Source organism: Rhea americana, unplaced genomic scaffold, assembly GCF_003343005.1.
Source record: "Rhea americana isolate MKP2758 unplaced genomic scaffold, rheAme1 scaffold_2, whole genome shotgun sequence".
Lineage (NCBI taxonomy): Eukaryota > Metazoa > Chordata > Aves > Rheiformes > Rheidae > Rhea > Rhea americana.
In genome coordinates this window covers 2590826-2600759 of record NW_028186149.1, presented here as the reverse complement: position 1 = coordinate 2600759, position 9934 = coordinate 2590826, and positions in this window count along the sequence as shown.

The window sequence follows — 9934 nt, the reverse complement described above, 5'->3', positions numbered from 1 at the left end:
TGCTTGACGCTCAGAAAACTCAGTTAACACTTCTAGAAACAGCACGTGCAGAACTACTCAGAGAACACCACTGCCTCAAGAGCCCAACTGTTTGTCTAGAGTACCACTAAAAGAAGTTGTTTTAATTGCAAAGGTTCAGAAATAGACAGGAGAAAGTTCTTTGGATAGCAAAAATGAGAGATTGAGGAGAAAAATCTCTCCTGGTTATTTTGTATCCTTCTAAAACCATGCCAGGACACTTGCATGCCTCCACTGAAAAATAAGAGAGGCCAAAGGAAAAAGGAAATAAAATGGTCTCATGTTAAACGAGTGAAAATCATGCAACAGGATAAGTCACAGAGAAGCAGACACAAAACTTGTCCTTCAATAAAGCAGCCACAGCAAAAGCCATAGATGTCACTGTTCAGGAATGACAGATTTAAATTAAATTAAATTGAAATTGCCAATACAAGCAATAAGTTTGACCTTAGTATTAAATTCCACATTCAGAGATTTGATGATTAGTTAAAAGAGTTGCTAGAACAACTGAAGAAAAAGAAAAAATGAAATTTTGTTCTAGACTGCTCTGTCAAACATTTCAAACATTATATAAGCTTCAAACATTATGTAAGAATAAACTTACTAAGTTCAAACTGAACCAAGGACAAGGTCTTCGTGAAAAGCACAGCTCAAACATTTCCAGTAAGTTCTCATAAAGGTAATTAATGCTTTCAAAATTAAATCTTCTCTTTCTTGATACCAAAACTAAGATGGGAAACTCTCTCACTAATGATTCATGAAGGTTTTGCTATAGTAATAACTTCAAATGCTCACACTCTAGCAAGTACTGTGTTATGGTTTGATCTCACATTCAGTAATGATTTTCCTGTTTAAGTTCAGATTTATATTCTATCTCTGAAAACAGAAACACTCACCCTTCCAGAAACACATATGATAAAATTACATGTCTTTTTTAATTAGCCCCCCAAAATACACATACTGAATACTTCTCTGTTGTAGATTTTTTTTTTATTATTATTATACACAAATATTTTTCCAGTGCTGGTCATCCACATTTTTTATTGGATTCTGACCACAACACAGTAAGAATTATTACTGAACACATCATTATGATAAACATTAAGCTAATACTGCAAATAGCAAAGATCAGATCTCTTTACAAAGCATGATATCATGCCAAAAATAATTATGCAGAAAAATAACCACAGAGAACAGAAGTTATCTCCAGGACCTCTGTAAATAATTGTATTCTGATCGGCTCTATCATGAAAGATTACACAATAAATATACAGGAAGTATTAATCCTTCTTAACTAAGTTTAAGGTTTTGTCTTGATTGAGGTAGACCTCAAGTTTTGTTACGATTAGATAATAAGTAGAGGTTTTTGTTGTTTTTTTTTTTTTTCCCTCCAACAGCTACTCTGTTTGCACACTAACAAAAACAGCATGACCAAAGTCTTGGAAAGATTGCTGTGTGTTTCTTTAGCTCTTAGGAGTGTGCGTCATGGAGGCACAAGTTTATCTTCTCTAAAGCTTTGTTTTAAGATACAATAAACCTCTCGGTTATATTCACTGTTGCTAGCTTTTGACATCTGCAGCGACAGCACAAACATTCACAAGAAATCACAGAAAACAGTGGTGGTTTGACCGGTCAAAAGCTAAAGACATCTTTTCACAATGGAAAATCCCTTTTTAATTCAAGGCTCCTTAAGGCAACACATACTTCCCACTCAGGTAAAGCAGCAGCACTTTTCCAAGTCCCTGTTAGAAATTTACCAGAATTAAATTCTCAAATTTATCCATCATCTGAATTTGTCGTTGGAAAAAAATGGCCAAAACCCACCACAAGCTCTCAGAATTGAACAAACAATAGGTATGATCCCCAGTCTGCACATATCTGCTTTGCACTTCTGGAGATAAGCAGAAGAGGTATACGTAGGGACAATATGAGCACAGAGGTGATCACCCCATAACTCAACTCTAGTGCATTAAAAAGTGTTAAGAGTTCACACATGCAAAAAGGAATTCACTGAGGCTTCAGGAATTTAGTTTCCTGTCTTGGTTATATACTTTCTCGATATGGAATTCATGCATATTGCTTGCAAACCAGTTCCAAGCTCACCACCAAATATTTCAAATTACAAAAACAAAAGTGTTATCAGACTCACTGCTCCTATCAAGCTAGAGAAGAGACTGCATTATTATTATTATTGCCATTAGCACCTATACCATTGTTCCAGTTTAGAGGCCAAGTGCGAGTTAGGGGGAGGCAGGTAAAGAAATAGTCTTGCAGCTGGTCTAGAAAGAAGACAAAACCCAAGCCAATTCGATCTGGGGTGAATGCTATCTCACAGCCTGGACACATTATGGAAAACACCTGCTTACAGAGCATGTGCTATATGTTGGCATATATCTTATTGCTGACATAACCAGTTTTTAAAAGTATTGTACTGAACGGTTTTCATGGCTGAAATTGTTATAATTTGCCTTCTTTTCCACAGTCCTCTGACACATCTTGCACAGTTTCACTGAAGAAGGGAAAGCAAAACATAGGACGACTGTGCACAGAGAGCAGCATGAGGTTATCCTGACATACGTATGGAACTGCTCACTGTACTTCAGAGATTGCAGTTTGAACAGGCAGGAACAGAACTGAAGCAGACCCCTAATGAACATACTAAATCACTAAACAGTTTGGAGAAAGTATATCAGAAAAGTCAATGCAATAGCCATTTACTAACCTCAGAGTCATCACAGTCCTTCATTAGGGAAGAACTATTCCCTGCAGAAGAACTCATCATTACGACTAGATAGTCTGATCTAGCATGAGACACCCAAGGTGAACACCAGCAGAGACACAGCTAGGCACAGATCTATAATCTTGGTTCCATGATATCTTCCTGCTCTTCTACAGTCTTTCAAAGTTCAAAAACATAAGTACTCAAAACCTCTTTGGTACATGAAAAACTCCACACAGCTGTTTACTCATTTGCCCCTGTAGTAAAGGAATTCAACTGGCAAAGAAAGGGCAAAAAAAAAGGAAAAATATTTAACTTCCCACACAGTTCAACAAGAAACCCCTCCACATCCTAGTATCCTATATCTGTATTTCTCTCATTCACATTTAACCATTCTAAGCACATAGCAAGGTCACAGTGATTATTGCTAGCCATCTACAAATGCTTTTCAAATTTTATTTTGTGAAATGTCACATGGGCCTGCAAGCTACTTTTGTTTAACTAATTGCCATATCAACAACTTGGCAACTAAATTCAGGGTTAGGTATTATGCTGCCAGAGACAGCTGTGGTGACAGGAAGGGTGTGTGAAGTGCACAGGTGCACTTCAGTGCTGAGCAACATTCAGAAAACCTGTTGCTAGAGATTTGTACAAACTTTAGCAAATAGAAAACATTTTAGTTTAACACTCCTTTAAAAACTATAGACTTTTAATTATTTATTACCACTTACGTAGTTATCTGACAACTCACAAACACTGCAGAAATAGTGCCAGCCCTATCTGTCCTAGAAAGTAGATGCAATAGCAGCTGATTCGAACACCTTCATTTTCCTCAATAGCCAAGGAACACTTTTCAGACAGTAAGCACGTAAAATAATTTGACTGTCTGGCTGTGTATCATGAATTAATCTGTCAAAAATGCAGCCAGATACTCTCATCAAATCTATAAAAAGGACTGAGAAACACTAAATCACAAAACTTGGTTTTATCTCCCCAATACTTTGGATGTTTGCATTTAAGATACTATTTAAAAAACAAAACAAAAAACCACCACACGTATTAGGTAAGTAGCCCTTTCTTCCCGCAGCCATTGAAAGCTCAAAGTTCTCAGTTAAATCTGCTCTAAGTTTTTTTTTTTTTTTTTTTTTTTCCCCCAAGGTGAAAATTGCATCGATTTGAACTGAACTCCAGAAGTAGATCTTTGCTACATGACAACCTGTATACACTTGCATTAAAACATTTTACAAAAGAGAAACCAGAGAGCCTCTAATGTTATGAAAATATCTTAGGAAAAAGCCTTTTATTGTATTTTCAGAGAACCTAACCTGATAATCACATATCACTCCTGTTTAACTTCATGAAGAAGAATTTTTTGTTGGTGGTGTTTTTTTTTTTTTTAATTAATTTGTCTGTTTTCAACTATTAGCTCAGTAAAAGCTCACACTGCACCTTGCTTTCATTACAAGAGTAAGTCTCAGAGAATAAAAATGATGACACACTTTCATACATAGAAAGCCTCCAGACAGATAATCCAAATACTAGCTGTTTTCCCCTCTGTATGCCAATTACAGGACATTCAATCTTTTCCTCCCTCTTACACTCTGAAAGCCTGAAATAAAAATTATCTAACAAGATCACATAAAGACTACTTGTAAATTAATATATGAATCTTATCAAGAATATTTTAAGAACAAGTATGATGTTTCATGGGTTTTTGTTAGTACGTGAATTTTTTCCCACAAAGTATCAAGAATTGTACTGTGCCCTAAATCATAAACATTACATTCCAATTCTAAGTTATTTTCTCCCACACATCACCATTGCTTTAAACATAAAACATTGAAGTACAGTCTTCTTTGTGAATAACAGAAAGACAGTAAATGCATCAACACAGGTTTTGAAATAATTATCATTTGGCTTAAGAGATAAAATGAGAAAAGGTTCATTTATTAGGTGCTGAATTTAGAAGAGCTTAAACCAAAATATATCTGCTCACATGAGTGGTTTTACTGACATGAGTATACTGTTYACACAACTAAAATCATCAACATGATAATGTTTTTAAGGTCTTTTAGAACACACAAGAAAAAATCCTAAATTAAGTGAGGTCAGAGAAAGTTTTCCATGAACTTCATCAATAACAATCCTTTAAATACTGTGACCTCTGTTAGTAAGCAAATAGAAATAAAACTTTAGGGGAAGATCAGATGCAGTAACAGCTTAGCTACTTCTCCTGCTTAAACAATGTTAAGAGTAAATGAGTTATTTGAAAACAGTACTCATAATAGAATGTTTCAGTTGTACAATCTTTTTTTTTTCAAATAAATATTTTTCTGCCTTGCCTGTTGCTGATTATCTTTTCCCATCAGCCTCTCAGACTTTGGTACTCGGACTAGTGCCTAATCACTTGTTATTTTGATTAATCAAAGTTTCTAATTGCAACTCTCCTAACTCATTCCATTACCTGGACACAAAGTTATTCTTTTAACCAGTTTAGTTTAAAATCATCTCCTTCATTAAGCTCTATGTGGTAGAAAAGGAATGATTATTTGAAAAAAATGTCATCTAAATTTCTGATGATTTTTAATTAATTCATCTGCAATAAATTTCTTTTAAAAAGCTATTTCTGAATTTTATACTCATGCAAAAAAATCACAATAGTAGCTAAACATAAAGCTATGTTATGAACTTTCTCTGAAAGCTCTTAGCACATCAAAATAATTTACAAGCATACATGCACTTCATGCTGAGCAACAGTACGAAAAACTAGTGCTAGAGGTTTGTACAAACTTTAGCAAATAAATGGAATACATCTTAATTACAAACTGAGCTGACCCTCTTCTAAAAGAATACAAAACCCAAACAATTCAAATTACTCTTTCACACTGCAGCAACCACCCAGTTTGCTGAATTCAAAGGAAAAGACTACAGCTACAGTTTTATCTTTCAAGACTTTTCAACATTCTCTCAACTTCACTGGGGCACCTTCATCTTAACAAACAATAAACACATTTTCAGTTTTAAAAGGATCGTTCTACTAACTATAAAACACACCTCTAGATACAACAGCTGACATTTCCAAAGCCCACTAAGGAAGAGAAGTATATGATGTACTTGATCGGGACCTTTCTGGTTATAACTACTGTATGAGAAAATGTAATGCACAACTACAGCACATAGCATGTTGTGATCACTAAAGATTCAGAGGATAAAGCACAGTCTACCAATTTTAGCTTTGTCTCTTGAGCCCCATTTTTCTTTCTTTTTTCTTTAAATCCTACCTCACTAAATAAAACAGTGTTCCAGTTGCCACTCTCCCGACAAGGCGGGGGAGGCTTGGGAGTTTCTGAGAACTTCCTGTAAAAACTGGGAACCTGCTGGTGTTTTAGAGAACCACAGAGGCATCGTTTCTCCTCAATCAGCTCCTCAGAACTCAGTATAGAGCTAGAAGAAGGGAGGTCTATGACCTGCCCCATCAACACTGTACAGCTGAGCCAGGGTGACTACAGCTGACTCCATTCAGCGAGCCGCTTGGTTTGCCACCCATCTGCACTTCTTACCGGCAACTTCTCAGGGTGAGCGGTGGGTGGGAAAAAGAATGGAGCACGTCAAAGACTCTGAAGCATGCAGAAGCCTGCGCTTTGCTAGCTGATTATTTTCTGCATYGTGAAATGCCAGCAGAGCAATCTGACCTCTATAGAAGAAAAGATGATTAAGGAGAGGAAAAATGACTGGGGAAATTCTCTGTGTGATTTAAAGAGGCAGGGGGAGCAGGATATATTTTGCAACATAGACAATAACCTTTCTGTCACTCCAAAAAATATATCTATAACCTAGATGTCACCTAAAGTTTTTCAAAAAATAATTTTTCAAAATCTGCTTGCTAGATGAAGAAAAAAAATTAAACCATCTTCCCCCCCCCCCCCTCGAGATGCTCTAAGTGGAAAAAAGGATAATTATATGATGAGCTGTCACTCAGCTACAACCCACTCAGTTCTATTACTGCTCACTACAGCTGCTTTAACATTCAGTCAGCTCAGCTATCTTTCATATGCATTATACGCAGTCATTCTCAAATGTCCCTTATCATGTAGGGCAATCCCTGCCCTCACAGTCCCCACTGATTTGATTTTTTTTTTTTTTTTTTTTTTTTTTTTTTTTTTTTTGCTTTATTGAAATTTAGGATTGAATTGAGAGAGAGCAGGAGCCCTCTTTCCATGTCGTTTGAAATTCTCACACCACACACATTTTTCTCTGCCCTTTGTTTGCTCCCTAGAAGGCTGTGGTTATACAGTACAGTGCTACATTTGCATATCAAAAGCAACTACATTTTATGCAAAAATGAAAATTAATCATTTTTCCATATTTGCTTTTAGTGAACAGATGTAAGAGGTTAAGATATGAAAAGCATTTTCTTCCTCTGAATCTGTGACTCTAGATTCGGGTACAACTTAGTTCATCAAGATTGTTTCAGCTAAATACCTTTAAACTGAAAAAGCTCTGTTTGCCACTATTATCAGATATTTATTTGCCAGAGTTAATTTTCCTTCCAGGTCCCTTTTCTCTCTGAGCAGTTAGAAACTTCATCCTCTTACTTGGATGAATATAATCAAGAAAAAAAACTTCCAAATTTGTTCCAGGGTCATAAAGAGACTGTTTTTATTTAACCTATATATGACTTGTCTGAATGGCACACTTCACTTACTGGAGTATTTCAGTATGTTTTTTCAGGAGGCCACCATAGCCTCAGATGCATCAGATTTGTTACTATTAAAATGAGAACAGCTCTCTGTTCTACCTTATATAACCTAACAGAAGAACATATACACAGAACAGTATTCCAGGTTACTGTAACTCTGTGCTAAATTAGCAGCTTTGCACTAAACTTCTATATGGAAGAGCCTCTTCTGATGCAGTATGTCTTCAGGCTGGCACTAAAAACCTTCACACAAGCAGTAAGTGCAGAATAGCTAGCGCACCATGAACTCAATTTGTGATAATTCCCTTCATCAATGGACACAGTCTAGATGCTAGATTATCCAGTTCCCTTTTTCTAAACAGGAGTCAGGAGGACAGAGACTGAAGCACAAACTACATTACCTACCATAGCGCCTCACACCTTAAGGCTCTCAACCCCTGTTGACCTAAAACCTGCATCTACCCTCTGGAAAATGAACAAACACAGACCAAGATTTCCTTAGTTCTGTTTATCTGGAAAGACCCTTCCGACACCCGAACATGGGTCTGTAGCCTAATGTGTGAAAGACCAACAGAAAGGTGACACTAAGGACACCAGCTATTGTACCCTTGTGAGACACCTCTGTGTTACTCCCCGTCCTATTTTCTGATGGCCACCTACATCACATGGATGAGTGGACGAAGGTTTTAGAGGTAGGATACAGCTGTGACCACGTTCCCTCTCCTCTGAAATTTGGCTGCTATTTGTGACACCACCGGTAACGACTGCCCTGCGCAGGGAGGTACCCGGCCATCCACGCACCCGCAGCAGAGCGCTGAGGAGGGCGAACAGCAGAACAAATGATTCAGAGCAATGCCAGCTGCTTACCAAAGTGTCTCACTGCTCGCAATACCAACTATAGTGGGTGGTGGTTGAGCTGTTCTTGGCCCTGCCAAATCCCTCTTCAACTACATTCTGCCATTAAAAACAATGTGTTTCCAGATCCTACCGTGAAAATACAGTGACCAGTTCACACATTGCCAATCTCATTAGGAAGATCTGTCCATTTCAAATGATGTAAAAGAAAAATAGCTAACAGACAATTCTTATGCTCAAGAGAACCGTGCTATACTGCAAATACGATGGATTACACATTCATTTGAATTATACCACCCAATCAAGCTAGCTTGTTGGTGGTGAATAAATCCTTGTTGAGTCACATAAAACCCTTCTTAAATCCTCAGATACCTGAAATATTTCCACAAATGTCTTCAGCTAGAATCAGATCACCTAAATAAATTGCACTGGATCATAAGTAAGATTCAGGACTTAAAATCAGTCAGTCCAAGCAAACTGCCCTTCACTTTTCATCTATTTCATATTTAATTATAATCTAAAGGATACAGTATAAAGGTGTGCCATTTAGCAAAACAAAAAAAGTGTTTGGGAGTRTATTATTATTTGCATAGATATTTTACTGTTAATCCTTTTTCAATTTAAAAATAGTTTCATCAAATTCACAAACACATTTCTGTACTAATGCTCTTCTCTTTTTCATATGAAACAATAGTCATGCCACTACCACATTTTCACTCAGAAGCAACAGGATAGAGGATCCAGAAAAGACTGAGATTTCAAAGTAATATTATTGCCACTAAACTCTGTAACCCTTGTAGGGTAACAACCCATCTGGAAGGCTCTATCTCTCTACTGCAGTTTAGCTGATAAAGGGAGAACCTTCTAACAGTGTTAATCGGACTTCGCTGCTGAACTTGGACATCTGCCAGTGAATAGAGTTCTCTCCATAATCGCTGCCAGAGTAGACAACCAGTTTCTTGAGAATTATTTGGAGAAAACTACACCTRTCTCCCTATGAGGACCTACTCTTCTGGAATCTAGAACTATGTGGATTCTTCCAAGAAAGTAAAGAGAACGTACATTCTATCCTCTCTGAAAAAGGTGAGGTGTTAAAATGCCTGGCATCTCCATAGTTAAGTCTGACTGAAATTGTTTGGAAACCAGCATGAGAAAAGCAGCCATGTTTCAGCACACAAGTCCTACTTTTTGTCGGTCTGCACAAAATACAAATGAAAGAATAGCTATCTATAAAACTTCAAAAACCGGTAGGAGAGATAAGATACACAGAAGATACAATCGACAGGTGACAAAGACCGATGCAATCTAAAGCAATTAACCAGGGTCACAGCACTAGTCAAACTCAAGGCAAGGCTGATTTGCCATGCATTAATCTCTGTTAGAACAGAGTATTTTTCACTGCTCTAGTTTTCCTGAAGCACTGGAGAAGAAACTTAAAAATTCCCAATTCCATCAGTATATACAAGTTCAAAAAGATATAAAGATCACATATCAGCTGTCAAAACCTTTTTTTTTTTCTTTGTTCTGCTTCATCCTCAGTCTGATTCTGACTTTCTGTCTGCCTGCCTGATGTATTCAAAGGTTGTTGCTGGAGTACTTCCTCTCGACTGTCCTATTTAAGTAATGTAATTCAACCGAATAAA